General features: G+C 46.9%; 1 protein-coding gene and 1 long non-coding RNA gene across 3 annotated transcripts in view; one reads left to right on the forward strand and one right to left on the reverse strand.

Annotated features, from left to right (window-relative positions):
• Positions 1-26,492, reverse strand: part of LOC137475938 (GTPase HRas) — a 40,028-nt gene that overhangs the window by 13,153 nt on the left and 383 nt on the right. Inside the window, exon 1 of one of the 2 annotated variants that reach the window (XM_068193830.1) lies at positions 6,173-6,223. The exons of the other annotated variant lie outside the window; for it this stretch is intronic. The gene's annotated coding sequence lies outside the window, so the exon portion shown is untranslated. Of the gene's footprint in view, positions 1-6,172; positions 6,224-26,492 lie in introns of those variants that run through there. 2 annotated transcript variants of the gene reach the window in all.
• Positions 6,548-26,492, forward strand: LOC137475941 (uncharacterized). Its single transcript, XR_011000149.1, has 4 exons — positions 6,548-6,581; positions 13,851-14,797; positions 19,307-22,574; positions 22,725-26,492. It is a non-coding gene; the product is annotated as an uncharacterized lncRNA (long non-coding RNA).

Raw genomic sequence — 26,492 nt, forward strand, 5'->3', positions numbered from 1 at the left:
CTCACTTCCTTTCCCCAATGCAAGCTCCTCACGGGCAGCGTGCAGACCCAACTGCACACCAGGGCATGGGCAAATCCCACAGGGAAGAAGCAGCCTAGCCAAAGGCTGCAGGGAAGCAGAGATTTCAATATGGCCAAATTCTGCCACAGAGTTGGGCAACTGGTCCTATCCTTAAGCTTACCAACACCATCTCATAACTCCCCACCACACTTTTTGCTTCTGAACATGGGAAGAGCAAGGCTGCTCTTCAATGCACCCATAGTTTCTACAAAGGGGTAGCTGTTCCTCAGTGCCACAAAAACATCACCACCATAGGGGCTGGTTCAAGGAACAACCATCCCAAAAGCCATGTTTCTGGCTTCCTATAAAACAGACGCAGAGAAGAAAGAGGGAGGTTCCTGGCAGAGAGATGGTAACAGACACCCCAGTTTTCATGCTGGTGACACACTGGCTGGAGGTTTACAGCCTGTTGGTGGTTGTGAAAGCTTCTCCTGATGCGAGGATTTCCAGTTTCTATTGCTCAGCAGCCAACACAGAGCCCACACACAGCTGACCACAAAATAACAGACTGAAACACAAAAGCACACCCTCCCAGTCCCACACAGAGTAGGAAAATGCTTCTTCCATCTTCTACAAGCTCTTCAAGGTCTGAAAGTCTGATCCAGGTCACCACCTAGTGTTTTCCTATCCAAATTTATAACTTCTACAGCACTCCTCTACTACACCCCCCAAAAGCCACACACAGGGCTGTCAAGCAACAGTTGAGAGAGACAACAAGGAGGAAAGCAGTTCCAGGAGCACCGTATGGAAAGAGGAGGGCTGGGATCCACGTGCCACGCCAAGAGCCTCAGCGTGGAGCCGGAGCTGCTGCTGCTGCTCTATTTCCTGACCTCGTGGATTTTCTCCTGTAGCGAGAGGGCTCCTGGCTCCTGTTCAAAGCTGTCTAGGAAAGCCTCACCGAGTGCTTCCGCCTGGCAGCAGCAGCTGCTCCCAGCCCAGCAGCCAGAGCCACACAGCTCCAAACAAGAGCCATCTGCCAGCCTTGAGCAGGAAGCGGGGAGAGCAAGCACCCAGCCCCGGTGGACAGCAACATCCTACCTTTGTCTCGCAGGGAGGGGATGGAGGCGTGGGTGAGGGCAGACGGCACACCACCTCCCCTGCCTGCACATGCTGGGTGGCAGCATGGAGGCGCTGCCCGCAGAAACAAGGACCAAGATTTTTGGCAGAAGCTGTCACAGGGCTAAGACCTAAAGTAGGTCTGAGCATCAAGGCTACAGGTGTTACACAGAGATCTAGCTGTGTCCTGCAAAAAACAACCTGATCTTCTTCATGGTCCCTATTTCTCTAGCCTAGAGAGATGGTTTGGGAGACCTGACCTGATGGTTTGGGAGATGGTTTGAAGCCTCCAGAAACTCACTCAGCAGAGGTAAGGAACTCAAGGGGCTCAGCCCCATCAGTACATCCCATCTCACCACCACAGTTCCAACAAGAGTTCAGGCGTCAAGCGGAAGGGATACACAGAGGGTTTCCAACACATTCACCACAAAGGAGCCTCTGACACCCTTCCAACAAAATAACTAACTGAGGGAGCTTTGTCTGTGTCCCCTGTTTCCTCCCATCACTTTGTTTCTCTCCCAGGACAGACACCAAGCCAGCTAAACAAGTCAAGAGACAGATTTTTGCACAACACTGCTGTAGTAAGGCCAGCCACGCCAGAAGTTTTACAACGGTTCATTACTGAGCACTCACCATCACTGCACCTGCCCACTGGGAGGTTCTGCATTTAAAGGCATCAGAAGTCAGTTTCAACTCTGCAAATCTCACTGGGCTCTTGTCAGATCAGGCACCCTTTCCTCCAAAGCCCTGTCCAGAGGAGCCATATGACCACAAATGCCACTGTGTTTGATTCTATTTCCCTTCAGCAGAGATGCCCTGCAGGCAGAAATGGTCTGCAGTCCTCTAGGAGAACAACACTCAACCCTGTCTTTTACCAGCAGTCATCCACACCCACACATCAGGAATCCTACTCAGTGACCTCTAAGCATTGATAAAACAAACCTAGTTGGCTTACCCCAGTGACTGTCCAGTCTCCTCCATTTCCTCATGCACATTTGCATCAACATCACAAAGCACAGCCTGTGGAGGGACTGAAGGAGCCTCTCCAGCGGTGTGAAATGCCACCTTTTGTTTCCACTCAAGGACCAAAATGCTGATATTCTCTGTGGCCTGTCCAGCCCCAAAGAGATTAGGGAACTGAGGCTGGCAAGCTGATGCTCTGTTATGAAGCCTATCCAATGCTTCATTTTATTTTACTTGTTGCTTTTCAAATCAACAAGTGAGCTACAAATCTAACCAATTGTACCTTTTGTTGGCTTGCTGTCTGTATACCTGCAAACTCAGACAGTGCATCTCACAGATGAAAACAGTGAAAGGGATGCCAAAGAGAATAAAAGTTGCAAATATTGGCCCTGCTTTGGAGAGATAACTTGGAGATAATAAATGTCTTCTATTAGGAGGAAAAAAAGAAAAAAGCCAAAAAGGAGCAGAATGCCTTCTTCCATCCTCTGCTAGCTCTTCAAGAACTGAAGGAAAAGGCAGCCTGTCCCAAGGGACTGAGCACAAAAATATTGCTGCAGAGGAAAGGAAGAAAAGGGGTAAGGAATGACATAATGTAGGAGGCTCAAAATACAGATGCACATTCAAGGAGAAACCTGTGAGGAAGAACACAGAAAGCTGCAGGCAGGTCCGAGGGGTAGGCAGGCCTGGAAGAGAGGGATTGCCTCTCCAAAGCAGCCATAAACATCTCCCAGCAGCAATGTGCAAGCCTCAGCTTTACACAAAGTCTCAAACAGGCATGGACTGGTCACTGCACCAGGGCCAGCCCTCACAGTTTCCAGTCAAAGCACCTCTGGCAACACAACCCCTCTGCCAGAGACTACTCAACCACAAAGGGCTTGGGAAAATATGGAAGGACAAAGGAAAACAAGACAGTATCATTCTCTCCAAAGATGCTACCTGTTCTCTGCTCCCTGGTTCCTGCTTCAGCTGTCAGACATTTAAGTAAAAGACAAAGCTGTGCAATCACCTGCTGTTGGCAGTAAGAGAGTGCAACTACACTGTTCTTGCTTTCCCTCTCAAAAAGTAAATATTCTTTAAAAAGTTCTTTGTTTGCAGCTTATTCCAAGAAAAACAACTGGTAGGTAGCTATAACTACCCAAAATAGCAAACAACCTAAATCAGTCAGCAACACAATAAACCCAGAGAACAAACCGGCTACACAAGAGCTTTCCTCTGGATGAAGAAATTGCCCATGCACCCCACTCCCCACACCCAATACAGGCCATCAAAATGACTATTTTCCAAAAAGAGATGAGCAGGCCCATTATCTCAGAAACTTGTAAGTCAGGATTGCTCATGCCCATGTCTCCAGCATCATGAATGGGGCACAAGGAGCAGTGTGCAGCCAGGAAACTCTGGAAGGTGCTGGGATATGCTTGAGAATCATGGTGGGACCTTTATCTCCCACCACCACCACTCTATTTGTCTCCTTGATACCAAGTTACTCATCCCACCAGAGTCTCTGCAGAAGAACCAATCTTCCAAGCTAACTTCCACAGAGGGAAAGCACACTGCTCTGTGGGTTAACTGCTGCCAGCCCACAGAAAGGGTGAAAGAAACAGACAAGCAAATTATACATCCCACACCACTGCTGAACACATACCCTTAAAAAAAATCACATGCAGATGGGAGAGACCACCTGTGCCAGCACCCAAGTCACAGTTCTCTGCATCTGGCAGGGCTTGTGATGTGAAAAAACTGAAGACAGTTTTTAAATTACACTTATGATTTATGATCCAACACTTCAGTGCTCTTTGAGACTCTACATGAGCAAGAGTAACCTGCATAAGGAAAGAGACTAGAGTTGTGTCTGAAAGTTGGTAAAGATGGATAACAAAGGCATGAAGAGGCCACAGTGCAGGACAGGACAGTGTGAGACAGTTAAATAAAACCTGAACTCCTATCTTGCAGTCAGGACTCAGGACCTAGCGTTGAACATACCAACATGTGTGAGAAAGCAGTGTGAAGGAGAAAAAGTTCTCACTGTGGAGATGCAGAAGGCTGCAAACTGCCAGGACTCCTCCACTTTCATCTCCTCTCCAGCCTCCCAGGGCTGAGCAGGTGGTTCAGAGGCAGACACTTCCCTGCCTGGGTTGGCAAGCCTCCAGCCTCACCCTAGAAAAGAGACTTCTCTCAGGCCTCCCAGCCTTTTTCAGAAAAACCAATGGTACTCTGTACAACAGAGCTCAAGAGAAGACGCAACTTTTAGCTTTCCTTTACATTAAAATCCCACCTATAAGCACTGCATGAAAGGCAGTGTGATATATCTTGAGTATATAAAAAGATGGACAGGTACCCAGGAAACTTTAAAACAAGACCCACATTATAGACAACAGTAAATGTTAAGTGTTAAAACACATGGTACACAACCATGAACCCAGGCTCTGAACAATCTCTTGGCTTGCCAGTCTCAGTACCAAACTGTATTGATTTTCCCACAAGATATAAGGTGCAATGAAGTAGAAACTTGGAGCAGATGAGTATGCAGCGTCAGTGTAAGTGGATCTCTGTAATTACAGCTATTACAGAATATCAGGCTTTGGGGAAAACACTGCCCAGTAATGGTGTGGAATTACAAGAGATGCTGTCTGCAGGCTGGTTTCCTAAGGTACCTGGTATGTCCTGCCTGGTCCTCTTGGTGATGAAAGGAGCAGTGGCAGGCAAGCTGCCAGGGAAAGGTCCAGCCTCTCCCGTGCCCAGCGGTCCTGTCATCATGCTAGGGCAGGTTGCAGCCGTCTGGCTCTGCTGCAACAGCACAAGAAGGGACAAATTCAGATCTCACTACTAAGCTGCAAGCAATGGAGCACCCAGTGCTAGAGCTGGAGGCGGCCATGCATGAACAGAAACACCATCCTACTCACTGCAGAGACAGGCAAGGGGATGCAAACAAGCCAAGGGACTGGCCCAAAGCCATCAGTAGTGGTAAAGCTGGGAACTAAATTCAGGCAATGTGATTTCCCATCTGGGGTTTTCACCTGAGACCAAAAAAAAAAAAACAAAAAACAAAACAAAACAAAAAAAAACCCCAGAAGTTTTGGATGGGAAAGCTGTTGGCCTCCTGCTGAGTCTTTGTGTTGGGCTGTCAGAGCTGGCAGCTCATCTCCAGCCCAGCTTCTCAAGGCAGAGACAACTGGGGAGGCAGGGTACATTAAGTGGGAAAGCACAGAGTACTGTAAGAGAGGCCCTGCTCTCCAATTATCCTGATGAAATCACAATTAGGTCATGGGCACAGGCAGCCAGCAGAGAGGCAGATGCTCTGATCCACAGATAAGCACCCAGAGATGCATGTAGGGCTGAGAGCAGAGGAGCAGACTCTTCTGTTTTCCTCACTTAAAGCCCAGCTATGAGAAAGGGGGAAGTCACTGGTATAAGGTGGCCACCTACATCACTTAAGAAAAGGGCCAATCCCAACCTGAGCACCACTGATGCACAGCAAAACAAGTACCCCAGAGTCAAGAAACACACTCTCCCTATGAGCTTTCTGTTCTACTCCCCTTCCCTATCCTTCCTTTTTCTTCCCAAACAACTGTTGACAAAGAAAAATTAGGAAACTGGTTTCAGGAAATGCATACAAGCCCTTTTCACTGAGAAGAATTTGCAGTGGAAATAGGTATGGTTGTTCAGCTTCCTGCTGGCTTTAAATCCTAACACGTGTATTTTACCAGCAAATACATTGGATAAGGAAACAGGGTAGTTGCATCTGGGAAGTTTCAAGAATTGTTTTGGTAATGCTTTAGGTGTTTGTTTTGTTTTTTTGTTTTTTTGTTTGTTTTTTTTTTAATATTTAATGGTTAAGAGATTTTTTAAAGGTCAGTTTTTGGAGCAAAATAGGATTTATAAGAGTACCAGTGAACTCTAGTCTCCAGGAATGGAATGGTTCACACAGCACATGTCCTATTGCACTACAGCTCCTGCAGCAGAAAGTTCCAGACAGCCAGTGGCATTGGGTTTGGGTGATAGAAGGTGGAAGCTGTTGGCCAGCAGCATAAAAGCAGACAAAGAAGTATCCTAGGACAGCAGGAGCCCAGTCTGCTCCTGCCCATGTGTCACTCACCCTCTGGATGGCTAACGAGCTTCCACAGAGAAATAGGGTCCTCTCGTCTGGGAACAGTTCAAGTCCCCCCTAGAAGAAGGAACACAGAGCAGGAATGAGAGGGATCCCTCTCTGCCAGGACAGACAGTCCCAGCTGTTTGGACTCAGGCAGGTGTCAGGACACACTCTGGTTAGTACCCAAGCTGGCTTCCCCAGCTTCCCTGGACAGCACTTAGGATCTTGTACTGAAAGAAGAAAAGCAGAGTCAATCCCCATCCATCCTCTCTCACGTGTGGTATTCCACAGGCCACTAATCATATCTTACAAAATTTTATCTTTTCCAGGGAAAGGTGGTACAGCACTTTTCTTCTTCCTTGTTTTTCAAGCAGAGGATAGAGCAGCACAGGTGCCAACAGCATCTTCTCCACAGGTGAATCATGGGTGAGGGACAGTCCATTTTGTGATGAGGGACCAAAACTGAGCTTCCTTCTTGCCCTTCCATTCCCAATGGGATATCAATAAAAGCTCATTCAAAAACAGAGCTCAAAGGAGCAGCTAAGACCACATACTTCAAGAGTGACTTTTTATTAGTAGGCTTTTCAAATTTACATGCTCAAACATAACAATCATCCTCTCATGTTCACTTAGTCCTTGGAGGACCTTTGCAGGTACACACCTTGATTTATTAGCACAGCAGGGATGGGGGGAAGAAGGCACCACAACAAAAAGCAAACCTGCAGGGCTTGCTTTAGCACATCTGGGAGAAGCAGCTGGGGAAAATGCATTAGAAAAGCAAGAGAGGGGGGTATCTTAGGGAGCCAAAGACAAAGTGGAAGCAGAAACAGGAGATAAAATGAAGCAAGGAGGCACTAGCTACTGAGACCCTGTCCCTGCTCTCCTTCTCACCAAGATACAATATTAGCAGGGTGACACAACACAGCAAACATGAATATGCATCAGTCATTATGCAGCAGATATTCAGGGGCACGCTGCTGATTTATGGACCTGGCAGCTGCAGCATCAGCCAGCTGCAGCCTAGAGGGATGGGGACAGTGAGCACTGCTGGCAGAAAGGTCCACAGAAGACCTCCAAACCCAGCCCTTCAACAGCCATGAATGAATTAATCACAACCGAGTCTGTAGCCATGCAGAGCCAACCAATGCATTGTGTGTGCAATGCTGGGAAACCATCACACAACTTGACAGAAACAGAAACTTCCAAAGGTTATAGTGCAAGATTTAAGTTTGGGTCGGCAGAACTTTATTAAGTTAGGGTCCTGAATTACCCAAACCTCACTTTGCTGCTTATAGTAAATCTCAGCTACATCAGACTTGTTAATGTGATGCTCATATCCCCTCCCTCTGTAGAAGTCTGGATTTTAAAAAAATGCAAGCAATGTTGCTGTGAGGGAGTTAGGTGCATCACTGTCACATCACAGACCTGCTACAAAAAAGACTGAAGATGTGAGGGTTGCAGCTGTCCACACTGAAAAGGAAGGCATTTCCCTTTTGGCTCTGGAGCAACAAAGGGACACTGTCCAAGGACTCATCCTGCCTGTCTTGCAAGCATCACAGAATGGACACAGGAGACATGCTCCTTCCACTCTGAGTGGCCTCCACACAGGTTCCTATATCCCACCCCTCAGCGACATATGACTGGCACAGCAGATAAAGGAACAAGGAACTCCACCCTGCAATGAAGAACCCACAACAATTAAGTGACTTCCTGACGGTCACACAGGAAACTTATGGTAAAGCTGGGGATTTCTGATCCCCCACATTTGAGCTTTTGTTGTAAAACATGTGCTCATCAGTGGCTGTGGTTGAGTGTGCAGGGGACAGGAGCACAAAGCCTTCTCCACCACCTCCATCGCAGCCTCCAGCATCTGCTGGCAGACCTGCACAATCAGCAAAAGCCGGGGGGGGTTTCCTTCCAGAGCTTCCTTGGGAGTCCACAGCAACGACGACAAGCAGGATTTGGGTGGGCTCGCAGCCAGCATCTGCAGGCCAAGTAAGGCTGAAAAGAAACCACAGAAATGCAAGACACCAAGCCTGTGTCAGATGTGGTTCCTCAACACTGGAGCCCAACAAGCTGATTCACAAATAAGCAAAGCTCTTGAGAGCAGAAGAGTGGCTGAAATCCCTCTGATAATGCCAAAGGTTAGATGTACCTACATATTTGTAGAAACCCTCAACTTAACTCCAGTCCCTTGAACAACCCTGGTAGAGGCAATGAGTAGATCCAGATCTGGCTTTGGTACTGCATTTGACACGGCCATAATGCTCCAAAGACCCTGCCCAACTTAGGTGTTCCTCTACACAGATCAATAACTGATGGAGAAAAGAGCAACACTGGCCTCAGGTCCTCACTTGCAACAGGCATAACAGAGTGGGCAAACACTCCAGTCCCACAGACCAGATTGGCTTGATTGAAAGCGGTAGAGATAGGAAGCAAACCATGCCCTGAGTTTCAGGGATGACATCTTGCTGTGGAAAAGAGTGTCAGAAAGTCCATTAAGTGAATAGACAAAGAGATGCAAGGGAGCCTGGACACAATCCTCTAACTGCAAACAGAAAGTAGAAAACCTTAAAGTCTTGATACCAAAAATGTCTTCAGTGGGAGATATCGGCCAGAGACCAACACCTGCATGCAGTTGGCACTACCCTGACAAGCACCTGGTGGCAAGACACAGCTGACACTTATAACACCCTGTCCTTAGCACCCAATTTATCCTGAGAGCACAGAAAGAGACTATCCAAAGTACAACCCAAAACATCTGCAGCATGAGCTGGAGGAGTCACAGCTTGGGAAAACTAAAACGGAGCAATGTGATCCTGCAGGTGCCCTTCTAAGATGAAGCAACCTTTTGTCAGGTGTGACAACCCAACCTCCCACACAGATCAACCTCTGCATGGCAAAGTCCCCAGGCAAATGCCATGCAGCAGCAGGAAAAGCTCCTGCACATTTGAACAAAAACAAACCAAACCAAAAAACAAAAAAAAGCCAAAACCAAAAAAAAAAAAACCAACAAAAAAGCCCACACAAAAAAAACCCACAAACAAACAAAAAAACTGAAAACAAACAAACAACCCCCCCCAAAGAAAAAACCAACAAAGAAAGAAAAAAGGTACTTTTGGACGTTGAACTGTATTGCAATGACTGTGATGTAATTTCATTAGGGCAGTGTCAGCGATGGTTGGGCATCAAATACATCATTGAGAATTCTCCACTGCCCAAAATTTTCTTCTACTCTTTTCAGTGGAAACCATCTCTGATCCCAGAGCAGGGTCTCATCCTGCCAGATTATCTGAAAAGTAAAAAAAGGAGGCCCCTACACCAGTTTTCTCTTTGAAAAATGTCTAGCTCTGGTTGGCCCTGCCGTCCATACAACACTCAAATCTTTATCTTCTTAAGCCACTGACTTCCCCTAACATCTTGCAGCAATGAGATGCCAAAAGTATAAACATCACTTCTTTTTACATGCATATATATAGCTTCCCAACTTCTTTCCTGGTGTCCAGCCATCTCCCCCCAGGCTCTCAAGATTTTCTGGTACTCCTGCTCATGCACAGCTTTGCAACACTGGGGAAGGACACATTGCAGAGACATCTAGAAGCACAGCAGCATTCACTGGATTTATTCTTGGACTTTATAAGGCTCATGCAAACACTTCTGTATTTGACCTGAATAAAATAACCACAGAAGGCAAACTTAGAACTTCAAGGACAATTTCTCCTGACAGCCTAAACCATTATCTGCATGTACTATGGACAAGGTGCAAGTGTTTATAGCTTCCCAAAGGAAGCGAGAGGACAGCCCAAGCCAAGGAGTAAGAACCAGACAAGTGAGTCCCACACCTGAGATCTCACCTTGAAGGTTCACCCTAAGGAAAGGGCAAAAAGTAGAGTCCTTGTATTGATGCCACTAAAGCCAAGACAATCGACACTGGTTGAGGATCTCACTTGGTCTACTTTAATTTTCAACCTTAGCCCATTTGGAGCACTTATCCCTCTCTACATCTTGAGACAGCAGCGAGGCAGACTGACATTACCTTTGAAAGCACAAATACGCCTTTGTTCAGCCAGGGAGGCACACAGAGTGCCTACAGAGCAACTATAAAACTGAGCCATCATAAAGCAGAAGAAGACAGGAGGTGGCAGAGTTGTTTCCTCCTCCCTGGAGATCTGGCTGCCATGAGGAATTGCATATGGTGCTGCCAGAGAGAACTTGCTCCTGGGATCAGCAGATGAGTGTTTTCTGCTAAGAGGCTTTCCCATACCACTGGCTCCTAAGCATACACAGAGGCTCCCTAAGGAGTTTCTGCAACAGGGTGACAAAAATAAGTCTGCAATGTCTGGGTTCATCCAGCCTTGTGTGGGTACAGGCATTTGTTAGACAATGCCTGGGGACCACAGCATAGGAACTACAGCAGTGAAGATCAAGCTGACTCACAGTTCTTTGGCTTTGGTTTAGCATATAATAAATAAATAAACCAAAATCTGAACCTCCCTTAAGCCCACTGGGAAAAATCCAAGCATCTGCCTTCAATTCCCCAGCACATAATAATACAACTTTATTATTACAAGTAAAATTATTATATTTTCTATATGCCGTGTGTGTGAAGATCTGTTACATGACCTACATCGCTCTGCAAATCCCTGACTACAGGGAATATTTCATGCTATCACCCTTTGCCATCAGCCCCCACCAAATAAATCCTGACCTTTTATTCAGTTGGTCATCCCCGCTCTCATAAGCGCCAGCAAATACACAAGAACTGAAGCTCTGATACTTAAGCCATGATGTCTGGAAAGGGGGTTGAAAACTGGACCGAAAAGCTCATGCAACTACCTCCTGGGCTACAGAAAATGCCACTAAAAGCAGCTCCAGGAAGGGCTGGGGGGACAGAGATGGGGTATGCAGCAAAAGACCTAAGTTTGCTCATACTGGTGCCTGATTTGAGGCTCCTCTCCAATTCTGCTCACCCACACCCACAAAATTTGCCCTATGCTGACCAATCAAGACTGCATGAGTGTTTGAGTAATGCTAAATGTCACAAGGCTGCTAGGGTTTTATCTTTCCCCAGTAGTTTGGAAAAAGCAAGAAGTAGACAGGTGATGTGAACTGGCACTGTTAAAAATGATCCAGTCCAATAAGATCATGTGAACTTCCTGGCTTTTGTCATGACCCCATCTGTCTTGTGGGTTTCGAGCTGGATTAAAAAATTGCACACAAGCTATGAAAGTGATCCCCCTGAGGAAACAGTCATTTGGAACAACTACAGAAAATCTTCACTTTTGGACAAGAACCTCTTTCAGAGTTCTGGTGGTTTGGGGTTTGGCTTTTTTTCCCTTAAGGGAAGAAAGAATCACAAGAGGATCTGCAGTCAGAGGTTGTGCTCTGTGGATCTGTATCTCCTCAGATCCTTGGTACGACAAAATTTGATTTCTTTAGAAGAATAACTTCAGTGCTTAAGACTGAACTCTGAATTTGTACAGTCCTGCCAATATTGTGAGATCTCAAACATGATCATGTACCTTCAGAGGAGCCTGGCAGAGACAAGCCAGCAGTTAGATTTTCAACAGGGGTGATGCGTTTATAAAGCTCCCTCTTCACTTAAGGGTAGTGGAGCTCAACATGTGTTGTTTTTCAGGGCTCCTAAGGTACATGCAGCAGTCTCTCACTCTTATACATCATTCACACCTAGCTAGAAATAACATGTTGCTTTGTTTCTCTCTTAAAATCCTCTTATTTTCAGAAAGCAACATCCTGAGGACCATGTGTGTCCCTACAATGAACCTTCAAGGCCACAGTGTGGTGTAGTGGGTACAGCTCCTACACAGCTCTCATTGTTCCCACACAGGAACTTCAAGTGAAGAAATAAAATTAAATTAATTAATCAAGTGTTTGCAAAAAGCTTTTTCTAAAAATGGAAAAATCCCACAGGAAACCACCATCTCACAGGCCAAACCAACCAACTTCAACCTGAAGCACCACTCAAGCAAAAAGACAAGCTGCAGTGTTTTGTAATGTGAGTATATTAACAAGATAAAAATTCCTATTCCAACAGCAAAGAAAAAATAGATCTCAGAAGACTGAAACTTCGTCAACTTAGCCTCACAATCCATCTTTAAAAACTTACAGCGGAGCTTGTCTCGCTCTTAATTAAGTCCCTCCATCAAAGGCTGATTAGGCTCTAGGATTTACCATTATTGCCTTCCACCTGTAGACTTAAGATTAGGACAGAGAGGGTGAAGACCTGCATTGAAGGAAAATATATTGTAGGTTAGTATTTCTTGCCCAAATTGAGAGTTTTCATAAAGAAACTGGTCCAAGTGGTGGCTGCCATTCCACAGGCTTCATTTTCCCTTACTTCCTCAGTTTTGATCAAACTCAGGACATAATCCTGTCAACTCCAACAGGAAATCTGAATTAAGGTAACAGTCAAAACCCTGATCAGATATAAAAGTTCATGTACCTGGCCTTTATTTCCTCCCTTTAAGTGGCTGCATGGTCATAAGGCAACACCAGTGTGACTGGCCAAGGTCATTGTGAAACACGCAGCCAATGGCCCAGGCTGAGTTTTATAGGGTGACAACTCCTCCACACCACTTTAGGCAAGTGTTTTATTCTTTCTTCTACAAGTATACACTTCAAGCTAGTGTTTTATTCTTTATTCTACAGCCCCAAAAGGAATTGTTACTTTTGCAGAACACAAAACAAATGCAAGTTCAGAGAGTATTCTGAAAAACACAATGAACACGGACTTCATGAAGTTCACTCAAAGGTTTTCCACTGTACCTAAACACGAAGTGTGCTCTCTAGGTCCAAACTAGATACCTTCTTTTAAACCCATGGAGGCAATTTACCCTCTAAAGTAGCCACATTTTATCCAGTAGCTCAGAAGAGAACACGCAAGATATCTCAGTTAGCTGTGTGGGTGCCTGACACAGCTGTGACAAGCGCGCTTCATACAGCCCTCTCAAGATAAGGCTGCCATAGCTAAACGAGGCAGAGAAAAGGTATTTACTTGAAACAGGTTCTCATTCCTTTGACAACATCCCATGGTGTGAACTTTGCTGCTCTTGCATGGTCTGGAGCAAGGCAAGGACTCACATCTCCAAGCCACCACCAAGCGAGTGTGGGAATGCAGTGGGAAAGAAGGATCCTGCCACTCGGCTGGGCTGGCATCCCCTCCAGCCAGACCAGGCTGGCAGGCTAGGTACCCACAGCACCACGTATTGTCTGTGCCTTGCTCGCAGCAGCTGCAGCACCAGCAGACAAAAGCTCCCACAACCTCTCCAAAGCTGAATTTGCAGCAACACGTTGCTCCTTAAGGAAAAAACCACAACATGCTCTTTTCAAAGTAGCCAGCTGGTGAAGAACAACACGGAGGAAAAAAAAAAAAACAAAACAAAAAAAAACAAACCACTTTAGCACCACTTCCCTTTCTTTCACACAAAGTTGAGAAGCTTATATTAATTGCAAAGCATGAGAATCTGAACAAACACCCTCCTTGGGCAACAAGGGCCAACCCCAGGAAAATATTTGCATCTATGGGATGTGCAAGTTGTGCAACCAGCAAAATATCAAGACAGATAAGGCAGGGACCTTTCATTAGGATCTACAGAAACTTGCAATTCTCTATTGCTGACTTAGACTAAGACAAGCTACTTCGGTTTTCTCTCCCTTGCTTTAGCCTTCACAGGGGAAGTAATACCAGCCAAATTCACATCCAGTCTGAAGCCACTAGACAGAATTCGCAGAGCTGAATCAGAAACCAAAGCGGCCTTTGGTGGACTACCAGAGGGAACTGTGTTTCCTGAGATGGGAGTTCTCTTTCCACCCTAAAGGTAAAATCTTAAGGAAGTTCTTGGTGCAATAAGGTTAGGTCTACCGTGAACACAAAAGGCAACTTGATGGTATTACACAATTTCCCATGCCCAAGGCATGATATGGCCTTGTCTGTCTAGATTTAATTACATTTATGTGTTATTAGAGAGTTAGGAAAATTAGTTAGAAGGTCATATAGTTACAAAACCTTTGTGAAAGGGATGGATGGATCCTAGTTTCTCCCGCCAGCTTTCAAAGACCCACGTGTGCACCAGTCCAACCAGGAGAGCAAACAGCTGAGTGTCACTGCTGCAAATCTTCCAGAGACCTATAAACTATCTCCTGTTGACAAGTCTGTCTTTTGCCTGATGTCAGTGGCAAAAATTAACAAGTAAAAAGTACTGTTTTGTCACAGTGCATCCAGCCAGCAGCAGGATGATGCCAGCGAAAGGCCAGCCCTAAGCACGTACCTAGGGATGCATGGGAGCTGCAGGCACCCGATGCTGTGCCAGGCGCCTCCCTGTTGGGACACTCTTCAAACACTGTCGGCTGTTTACTGTACCAAAGGTCATAGGGAAAGGACAGCGAGGAAAGTATCAGAGAAAAAACATATGGGAACTGCAAGCCCTAATATACCTTCCTCACTGAATTGAAAGCCTCCTGAGGGTTTTCATACTTGCCCTCTCCTTTCCCTAGAAGCATGAAATTAAAAGTACAAATGTTTGTGGTGGACACATGTAGCCAGGAAAGACAGCAGGGAGAGATCAGATGCATTGTGAAATGAGGAAAATACACCATATAATGGAGTATAAGGTATTTCTTTGCCTTTTTCTGTAGCACAGTATGTATTTCCCACCTAGGACCAGCCAGAAATTTCACCCCTAACAGACTTCCCGCTATTTGTTTGAAGTGACTGCAGTGCACATACTACACAGACTCTCTAGAGCACCATTTTATGGGTGTCTGAAGTGATGGGAATTACAGCATGAGTATCAACAACAAGCAAAATTGGGATATAAAACTGACTCTTTCTTCAGGGTTGTAGCAGTGAATCATGCTGACAACACAGACATGAGATGGAGGGTAAGGACTAGCATGGCACCACCCCCTACTGAGCAGTCTTGCAAGCAGCTGCTGGCACAGGGACTCAGAGGCTGAGTCCAAGCTCTGTGGGCTCTTGCTGCGGACAGGTTTCTCACTCCCAAAACGCCCAGTACACTGCATTTCTGCCACTGGGCTAATTCTTCCCCAGCAAAAGGCATGATGGAACAAGTGCTCCAAATCAAAGGGGAAACTCAGCCAGTCAAGAAAATCCTCCCCAGGCTATGAGGCTTTATTCCTTTCAGTTGGCTCAACTTCATTTTTCTAGCTCCTTCAAGGACAGCTCTAGATCTCCTCCAACCTGCTCTCTGCAGACCATGTCGGGGTCTTCAGAGAAACCATAAAGGCTCAGGTCAAACAGGATACAAGCTACAGAAACTTGCTCCATCATCCCCAAAGCCACAATATGGCACGTAGCAGTGCTTCAGCGTTAGGAAAAAGGCTCTTTTCCCCCTAACAGAAAGAGTTTTACCCAGTAATCCTAGAACACCCAGACGTGCAGCCCTTTTTGAGGCACTGGAGGGCTCCTGCTGCTATCACCTGCTGGTTTGCAATCTGAAGTCCCCATGCCATTGTTTCAGCTCTAGATATAGAGGTCTCATGTTTTTCCCCACTCCAACACAATACCTGTTTGGGCACATGCAAGAGGTCAGGACCTCCTGAGAAGTACCCGAGTAATTCCTGACCTATGTTAGCAGTTACTTGGCCTCAGTATGAAAGGATGAACCAAGGACAAAACTGTTCCATTCATACCTACACTTTCTGCCTTCACTTGGTTAAAATATCCCTTGGTCCAGAGCTAGGACAGGATTGGAGCTCTGTCCTAGGAACACCTCTGAGAGGTGTTTAACTCAGTCTTCCAATTGCTGTCTGGATGACATCCCTCTCCTCCACTCTTGGCCAGCAAGGAATCAAAGTGAAGGGTAGCTTCTTACCAAAGGAAGATGAACATGCTTACCAGATCAGATAGCAAAAGACAGACCACATTCAACAGTCTTGCCTCCTTTTTGTGCTACCCCAGCATGCTCAGTGCAGCTATTCAAGGTGGGGCTCATCTCACCTACAGCACAGATATGTCCACAAGAGCCTATCATCAAGACCCTCTCTATCATCAATGAGCAGAGACAGGCACAGTCTGTCTGCTGTTTCAGGTATCCACCTGCATTACAATGAGGTGGGAGTGCTCATTTCCTCTGCTGCCTGTCTAGGGGGACTGAGGGGCTGGGATGTTAGATGCCAGCATTTGGACAGGGGAACTGCACCCTGACATTCCCCATCTTGCACTTTGCTGGTAATCTTTTCAGAGAGCGACTATCTTACCCTGCACCTAACACAAAAGCACACAAGGCCCGAGGGTAACACTACATTTCAAGTGGGAGATGAGAGGCTCAAGCCCTTAAGTGTTTACGATCAAGAAAACTTCACAACACCTTCCCTGTAATGATGTTCCAAGAGGATCCAAATAATTTTGGGGGATAGCTGAAGAGAAGGCAGAGCTACAAGTCTCAGCCTGCCTCTGTGTTAGCAGGTGAAGAAAGGAGAACATCCCAGGCACCAAACACTTTGTGCTGTGAGAACCCAGAGAGCCTGCAAGGCTCACTTTGTGCCCATCAAGAGATGCACCATGACAGGCAGGGCTAGGTCAAGGACATGGGAGAGGACTGCCATTTCTTTTAGTAGAGAGACTTGGGATTTACAGGCCAGCCTTGAGGATTCTCCTCCTTTTCATGACTTCTGATATACAATCCTTTGGAGCAGGCAACACAGGAGCTTGATGCAGACAACTGCAAAATAACAAGTCTAGGGGAAGGAAGTCAAAGCAGATGGCACATGTTAAATGGAGCTGTCATGCTGCTGGGCTGGCCAGGGGAGAGATGGAGGAGGTATTCTGAGATCTGTGAAACTGTCAGCCCTCATGCTACAGAAAACAACAAAATCAAGCTCACACAGGGATTGCAGGCAGAATAACTTCCCTGATAACATAATGCATGGGGGATAAGTTGCTACAAAGGGCCTTCAAATCAAATGGGGGAAAAAAAATCAAACATGGAAGAGACTGCACAACATTCACCCATGGTGGGACTGAACTGAAGGGTTCAGAAGAAAATGAGAAGTTTAACTCAGCTCCCTGAAAGGGTGACTTACTGTTCGTAAAGCTTTTTCTTCTACCCCTGCATTCAGTTGCCACCAAGCTCATAGGCTCCTACCTCAGATTTTAAACATTATCTCTTTGTATTCGAATCCAAACAGTATTTGCTCCCAATGTCCCAGGAGAGCAAGCCATGCTGAGAAAGTGTGCCTGCTGATTGTCCACCTCCCTGCAGCACCTGCCAGTCACATCCCAGTTCCACAACACAACCCATTTGATTATTTTGATCTGTTCAGGTGGTAGTGTTCTTTTTCTTCTCCTCTGGGATTTCTTCTAAAATTGCTCTAAGCTGCAAATTGAATAAACTAATTCCAGATGCAGAGACTTTGAAACAAAGGAGATGAACACCTGAACTGCCCTGAGAGATGCTGCACTGTGCACCAGCCCAGGCACTGCAGTCAATAGAGTTCAATCAACTTCAGTTGAACCTGAACAAGACCTCACAACCCTGTTGCAATGCAATTGCAGGGCTTGCCAAAAAAAGCATGTACTTAGTAGCCTACTCTGAGAAAGCCCAGCCCTCCCCTAGGCACTCAGCTTCCCACCTCTTCACAAGGAGCACACTTCAGATAAGCAACTCTATACATCATGGTTTTTTTTCCAACTGCACATCTTCCACTAAAACTCAGGAGGGCTTTCCTCAGCCTTCTCAAGAGCATCCTTGTTTTCCCCTTTCCAAGGCAATTGCCTTGTTTTTTCTTTAAAACAGCAGAAATTGCAAGCCAGCTTTCACAGCTCAGTTTGCATCCATGAATTGGTAACTATAAAATCCAGCTAGCTGCCCTGGGCTTTTACAAATCCCCAGCCAGGGACCTGTACCTTATGGGCTGTAATCCTCCCCCATTTCATCTCTAAAGCTGGCTAGTACCAGAGGCTCTTCCCTACCACCTCCCTCAGAGAATCACCACCAAAACCTTGCTGTGGCAGCAAGGACTCAGCAACAACTGCCCTGTTTAGATTTGAACAGGCTACAGCCCCATTAGAATCAAAGGAGGAAGACAAACCTAAATCCCAGGAATTACACCTCTGCATGGGCAGTTTCATCTCAGCAGCTTCCCTTTGCTCACCTCCCATCCTGAACAGGTTTATCATCCACTCTACGGTTGCTCTGAATTACCCCAGAGGTGAGCATATTTCAGTAACAAATTAAACTGTCACAATACATTCCTTTATACACTGTTTTTTTTTAAACACGTGAGCCCTGGCTGCCAGAGATTTGTTTTGGAAAGATTAGATTAGGTGCCTCGGAAACTGCTTTGTAAAAAAAAAGTAAAGGGTTTTGCTTCTTGAAGAAATCCACCTTCCCCCCTGCCCCCTGGGAAGTTTGTTTTATTTTTCACCCTTAAAAATTTGGTCAATTAACTACACCTTGTTTTTCAGATCTTTCCACAAAAAGTGCCTCGGTGCAGATGACCAATAGGGAGATTGCACATTTTGCAATCATCTGCCAGCAACACAAATTAAGGTCCTACAGCCCTCTGATTTTTAAAACAATCCACATCCAGGGGCCTTCAGCTTTTCTATTCAACTGACCAAACCTTCTTACTGTTTTGCCAGCTCATAACAAGACACTCAGTTTTACCAGGGGATGTCTATCCATTTCTTAGGACACAAGCCCCACTTACAGCCTGGAAGACTGACATGCAAAGGACTGCCATCCCAGCCCTCCACTCACATCACTCCTAAGACCAGACACCTAAAATATTAAAATACCAGTTAAGACAGCCTTGCTTGAAATGATAAAAGGAAACAAACCCCCACCTTCTCAGGGCACATTGTGATAAGAAAACACTTCCCTCATCAGAGAATCAGCTTAGCAACATGTCAATAGCTGGGTGCTGAATCTTTTGACACTCATCAGTTACCAAAGAAAATGGCAAGCTGACCTTGCAGTCAAAGTGCCAGACTAGGACAACAATTTCTGTTCTCAGCTCTGCTCTAGGCTCCTCCTGTTAATGTGAAAGTTCATTCCCCAGCTCCCAGGGGAATTGTAATAATGTGTCTCCTCTCCCTGCCCAGTGCCCCAGCTATAGGCACTGGTAGATAGCCGGCAATTTTTCACTTTTTAGCAGATACGAGGGGCAGCCAAGCCTGGGCGCTTCATAGACTGGAAAAGGGTTGCTGCTTGAGATACACACCATAGAGGAAGAGGAACAGCAGAGGTATAAACTGATGTCTACTGAACACATACTAATGTGTTCATCACAGAAGGAATGTGAAGCAGAGGACATCCTGTCCAGCCCGTGCGGCAATTGTGGGGATAGGATGACTATAATCTGCTCATGAATCAGAGATTTCCAACCTCATCCATCTACCTCCCTGCTCTGCCACAGACCTGGTGAGACCCTGCACATGTTCCCGTAACTATGAGCCACATCAGTACATAGCCACAGTTTCTGTGGAAAAGCAGAGGCTGAAGCACCTTTCCAGGTCTAGATCCAACTCTCTCGCACCTCTGTTTCCTACCTCCACCATGGTCATGGTAGTAATTTCTTTCCAGTGCATATGTTTTGAGAATCAATACCTTGATATTTGGAAATTATAGGGACCACCAGAATAGCTACAGAGCCATCACCTGCAACTGAGTACGGCAGAATGGAGAAGATGTAGCTGTACTCTTAGGAGAGAGCACATCTGACTCTCTAACACTTCAGTACAGCCGCCACACAGCCCAGGAGAACAACGAGGCAGAAAGTGAAGCAGGGATTTGTGTGCACCTCCTCATCCATCATCAGCTATGCTGACTGCCAGATGGGAGGTGACACCAACCAGCACAGTGATATCCTCCCCCTGCCTAGCCCCCAGCACTCATCCTCACCCTGCCTCCCATATCAGCAGAGCAAGAAGCCAGCACATGCTCGTCAAAGCGGGTCAGGGAGCAGACCACTCGCCCAAGGCTGCCTGTGTGGAAAGTGGGACAAACCCTCCAGAAAAAGCCAACTGGCCTCTTATAATATCATGCAAATCAGGAAAAGGCCGGGAGAAACAAGAATGGGAGAAACCTTGCATGACTAAGGTTATATTGTAAGGTTATGTATTCATCCTCTGCACACAAGGGGGGTAAGCAAGGGATGTGCATGCACACACCAGGCAGGAGGTACCTCCTGCTTTCACCAGCATTTGCTAGGTTTGCATTCTACAAAGCAGAGTTGTGCTGTTCACAGCAGGAGTCTAGCAGAGTGGGACACAAAAGGAGCCATTGCATCTACAGACAGAAATCCAAGGGGAGACAATGAAAAAAAAAAAATCACAGAACTGTCATGCAGACAAGCCAGGATCAGTCCCATACAAGAAACAGTGAAGTTTTATTTACTTAACATAATCAACTACTGTTTTATCTATCTATCATGCCAACTAAAGCCTGGTTTCTCAAGCCCAGCCTTTTCCTGGAGAATGAATTCCAGTCCCTCACATAATATTAAGCCCCTGACATCCAATGCAAAGCCATCAGCAGGGAAGGAGCATGGCTACAATCACTACAGAAACAGAGGACCTAGTGCCACACCAGGAATACTGCTCTGGCTCCTGAAGTGGCTATCTGGGGTGGGATGGAATCCATCATTTGCAGGCTCCAAATTTATACATTCAAGCTTATTCTCTTCACATGGTTTGAAGCAGGCTGAATAGAGCTGGATGTAAGCCACAGAACTGCTGAAGATAGCACGGAGTGTCAGAGCGCTCAACGTGATCCTGGAGCAGGCCGACACGGTGGCTGCCTGTTACCCAAAAAACTGCTGATGAACAGAGCTCAGTTCTCAGCAAGCTTCTAAACAAGATCCCAGCTTGCCTCAGGCACAAGCACTTGCTGGCCAGACTCTTTGAGATTCTTTCACTGGTTTGCTTTTCTCAGGGAATACGGCCCTATGCACTTCCACTACCAGCCAGCCATGCCTCGGCTCAGCCCTGACCAGCAGGAGAGCCAATGCACCGCTCTGCAAAGCAGCAGCCCCCACAATGCCTTTTTCCACTGATCTCCTCCTCGCTTCTCTCTCTGCAGAGCCTCACCCAGGGAGAACAGGGCAGCCTGGAGCAGCCCCCGCTGTGCACACCTGCATCCCTCATTTCACTCCTACTCCCTGGCTTTTTAGATCTTGCTCCTCTTCTTCTGCCAGTAAGAGCACGACATCCTCTTCATTTCACAGGCCACAGCTTCTCCTTCACGTCTGCTGTTCTCTCAAGGATGCTAAACAAGTAGAAGACGTACAGGCATCTTCCCAGAGACATTGCATCAATGTCTCTTTTTTGTATTCGTCAAGTTATTGCTCCCACACACACACATTTAAACTCAGCTCCACCAGCTCTTGAATTTAACTTGCATACGAGCAGTCTGATCTATAATGAATTTAGCTACGCAAAAGGAAAAATCCTCTTAAAGTTTGGCCCACAGCACTATACAAGTACCTGGGCTGCCACTGCCTCTGCATTATCAGAGTGCCTCACCCAGGGCATCCTACCCCTTCAGCAGATAACCAGCAAATATCCAGCCTATCTGCTAGGTCAGTATCCCTCCTAAAGAAAAGTCCAGTGAGATAAGCAACCAGCTTAGCCAAGACCAGATGGGGGGGTCATGACTCCCCAGTTCACAATTCTGTGGCTTTAAACACAAAGTCATCTTTCAGCACAGAGATCAGCTGTTCCAAGAGCCCACACTGCTGTCAGATGGGCACCACAGGCAGGTCATGCATTAAGACAGTAAGCATGGAAAGACTATTCTCTCTGTAGGCATTCAGGTCAGTCAGCACCACACAGAGAAAGTTATAGAACCATACCTTACTGGTGAGAAGTTGATAACAGGGTTTTGGTTTTACTGAGACAGTCAGTAAACAGTGCTGGTCCCACGTTACAGAGAAATAGGTACCAACACACAGAATAATCCAGATCATCCTGAAGTATTTACCTCTGGATATCTGTAATTATAAACCAAACGTCATCAGCTTCTCTCTCTCCCTGCAGTAAATAATTAACTGCAAAAGATTATTCCTCTTGGCTCCATCCTCCCCAATCAATTCTGCTTTGCAACAATGTGCTGCCTGGATTGCTCACTGTGTCAGTGCACCCGAGTGCTCCCCAAAGCCCCTTGGAAGACAGAGGAGAGGTGGAACTGTTCAATTCAGTACAGCACAGACCTTTCCTTCAGGGTACAAGGGGGCATTGTGGCATAACTCCCAGTACTTCAAGCAGTCAGCTATGACATACACAGCTTAGCTCATACACTGCTGCAACATCACTGCAACCGTCAGTGGAGGCGAATCACGCACTCTGAGCACTCTCATCACACCCCTCTGGACTGCCTGAGCTTTATTGCCAAGGCAGAGTAAATTTCCTCCCCTGAAAGACAAAGTTTTCTATTCCTTTCATTGTTTTTGAATTATCCTCCCCATCCCTAGATTTCATCTGGGGTAAAAAAAAAAAAAAAACCCACAAAACAAACCAAGTCTTCTTCGTAACCGAAACTTCATTTCTTAAGCGACTTTCATTTTTGAATACTAGATCAAAGCTGAATATTGTGACTGCTCGGTCATGCACTATAACCTGCACAATGACCTGTTCACCTCTTGCCACCTACCCTCACCAACCTGCATTTTATACAGACTTTGCAAGTAATAGGTAAACCAGAAAACGTCCAGAGCACTCGTTCCTTTTGCCCTACTGAAAGACACCTCCTGGCTGTAAACTCAGTGGGGAGGAAAGATGATGCCAGGAGGAAAGCAGAACTGCCTGGCAGGAAGGCTGGGTTTGGTCAGACAGCAGATGGAAGCAGGTTGCATACAGATACACAACCAGGGAACAACACAAGGACTGCCATTTGATCCTGGTTGCTTTCTTAAGATACAAAGTCAAATTCACTTTTGAAAGAGGCATAAGGAGAAGACAAGCAAAAATGAGTGCTGGGGAAAACCTCCAGAACTGCAGGAACACCCTTCCTCCAACAGCCAGAAAACACGGGGAGAGGCAGAGAAGCATTACCACCAAGCAAACATCTTCATGCTCACACACAGTCTGCATTCAGTTTTACATTTTTATGCATTTAAACACATACCAGATTTAGTTCAGCTGACTATGAAGTGCTCAATAAAAAAAACTCCACCAGGAAGGTTGAGAAAAAGAGGAAAAAAAGGCTAATTTAGACTCAAAAAGCACAGAAAGAGAGGTTCAAGAAAGAGACATAAGAAAGAATGGAAGGAAAACCATGACACAAAAGAGATAAATGAAACAGATACCAGGGACAGTTCAGGAAAAGATCAACCATGCAAAAATGGAATGAAAACTGGAAGGGAAAGATAAAGAGAATGAGGAACATACCATAACAGATCAGTTAAACAGCAGTTGGCAGATAGATAATTTATTTAATTTAATCCGTATTTGCCAAATAATTTGTTTGATTAACACTATTTTGTGGTCTTCAGCCAGGTATAAAGCTGATCAAATATCATGTCATAAATATATTATTAGATTAATACAAGTAAAATTCAAATACATGCAACATTTTTTATCTGCTGCTTAATAAGCTCTGGTTCTAAGTTTACAGTTCAAAAATGTTAAAATAGAAAGCTGGGGATAAATTATAATTAAAGATTACTTGAAGCACAACCATTTTGCTTTTCCGAGACTGACAAAAATACAGAATACTGTATAACTCATCTTGGGAGACAGAAGAGAATCACCACCCTCCCACAAGGAATCCCTCTCTATAGGCAGTACTTTTTGTCTTGATTTTATTTTGTTGAATGTTTCCCCAATATTCAACTTTTCTACTCCATAAAGGTTTTTCACCCCAAGAAAACCTGGTGAGCTCCAAGGGCAGCCTAATAGAAAGGTAAATTTGGGGTGCACTGGTTGCAGGAGGGAAGGCAGCGGGAGCCATATCCAGCCTGGAAGCGAATGCTTATGTTTGAGCTGAGCTTTGCTCCTCTTAAAGGGAAGTCAGGTGAAAGATGGACAAGGATACCTCAGGATCTCTACTCTCACAAGGAAAAGTCTCCCACATTATCAGCAGCCTTCTCCAAACCTCCCTGTGAGAACCAGGAAAATAAAAAGGTCACTTGGGAATTTTTCAGCCTGTTTTTATCCCCCTCTCCCAAGATAACAGCAAGGTCCCCTTGAGAATCATCAGACCATGGGGTGGAAGCCATCAAAGGCAGAGCATCTCCACAGGCGTGGTGGCAGGGCTGCCAGGGAGCCCTGGGAAGCAGAAGCAGGCTCAGTAAGGAAAATGTGGCCATGGCTTTCTAGGCCAACATCAGAGGAACACGAGGCTACTCCCACTGCTGTTCTACCTTCACCACTGGCAGCAGCCAAGAATCAAACTCACCGCAGGAGAGAGCCACAACAAGGGCAACACCCTGGGGCTGGAAAAGTGTCCCTCAGGTCATAAGTCCTGTTTAAATATCTCAGCAATATCCCAAACTGAGATAATTATTGCTAATTACAAGATCATTTTTATGTAAACATGAAGGGTATTACCACGCATACTTCATCTCTTTTTAATTAAAAGAAGTAAGAGGTTCGCTGAGATAAAAAAAAAAGACATGCTGACAGCTCCCACCCAAAAGCAGCCTCTTCTGCAGTGATAACACCCATCAGCTTCCAGACCCACCGAGAAGACTGAACAGGGAAATCAATCAGCATCAGCCTCCTCAGCGCTGAAATGAAGCAGTTGGCACATTATTAATCACACAGGAAAAACATTTTACGAGGAGAAGGAAATGACCAGACACACAGAGGGGTGATACACATGGATTCAGACATGGCCGTCTTAAAAACACTTGGGAAAATCACACAAATCGCTAGCTGTAGAATTAAAATACTTCAGAGCTGTGAAGGATAAACACATCAGCAATTCTGACTACAGCAACTCTCTAGCTGAGCCCACACCAAACCTCATGCGCTTTCCTCCATTCAAAACCAGTTCCTGCTCCAAGCTGCACATCCTACCCATGCCAACCAGACTGAAGTACATCGTGACACAGCCTCACCAGGAGTTCATAAGCTTTCTGCATTTCAAAGACCTACTCTACCCAGGAGCAACTTGCGTATCACAGGCTACAAGCGATATGACGATCCAGCTTAGGACACTGAAATAGTCAATGGCTTGACTTGCCATGCAATGGCTTAACAAGCCATTCCTGCTCCACAGTCCTGTTTCCAGCTGTCCTAAGCATTTCTCCAGCAGCTCCAGAGTTCGCCAGTCCACTCTGACTTCTCGTCATCTCTTTTGTCTCCAGGCTCGCTCCACTGCTTGAGGCAATTTAAAACACACTCCCAGTCAGGACCTGTATGGGCCAAGCGAGCCATGCGATGCAGTTTCACTGGGGGTGAAGACGCTGCAGCCCCGGACGCCGCGACACCCTTTGCAGGGCAGCAGGGCGCAGGAAGCCTCGGCACGCTGCAGAGCCCCGGCGGCGAGCGTTCCTAGGAGGGAGGGAGGTGTCACCAGCTCCGCAGAGCCGCATGCTCGCAGAACGGGGGACCTCGCTCACTTGCTCACAGCTGCACACAAATACCTGCGCCTCCGCCACCTGCCTGCGCCCTCCGCGCCTCGCTCCGGGCCTGGCGACGCCTGGCACCGTCATGGAGCTGGTCTCTCCCGGGGGTGTCAGAGCCCAGAAGGTAGCCCTGCTTTGGCCAAGAGTGGGGAGTCTGGAGCTCCCCCTTCGAAGCATCACAGGAGCCGTGTGAGGGATGCAAGGGGATGAGGGAAGACGGGTGCAGTGGGCTGCAAACTGGGGGTGCGAAGTAGAGGAGATGAACACGGCTGCAGCTAAGGGACACGGAGGGGCGCGGGACGGCAAAGGAGGGAAGGAAAAACGGCTGCAGCTTAGGAGGAGGAGAACGGGAGGAGTGCACAGCGGGTGCGGGAGGGCAGGGGATGGAGGGCATAGGGGGTACAGAGGCTGCGGCTCGGTGGTACCCCACCACCCTCCCACCCCGGCGGCCTGCCGGGGCTCGGGGCGGCAGGCAGCGCCCAGGCAGCAGTCATGGCGCGGCCAGGCGAGCAGGTGGGTGGCCGCCACCGCCCCCATCGCCCCGGGCCCCGCCGCCGCCCACCCGGCCGAGGGTCCGTCCCTTTTCACCGCCGCCCCGGGCACGGCGGGGACAGCCTCAGCACAGCGGGGGCACGAACTTGGCGGCGGGGGGAACAGCCCCGCTAACAGGTGGCGGCGGCGCCGCCGACCCGTCCCCGCCGAGCCGGTGGGCGCTGCCCCTGCGCGACGGCGCGTCCCACCCACCCCGACCCAGCGCCAGCCCGCTCCCGGC

Source organism: Anomalospiza imberbis, chromosome 6 (assembly GCF_031753505.1).
Source record: "Anomalospiza imberbis isolate Cuckoo-Finch-1a 21T00152 chromosome 6, ASM3175350v1, whole genome shotgun sequence".
NCBI lineage: Eukaryota > Metazoa > Chordata > Aves > Passeriformes > Viduidae > Anomalospiza > Anomalospiza imberbis.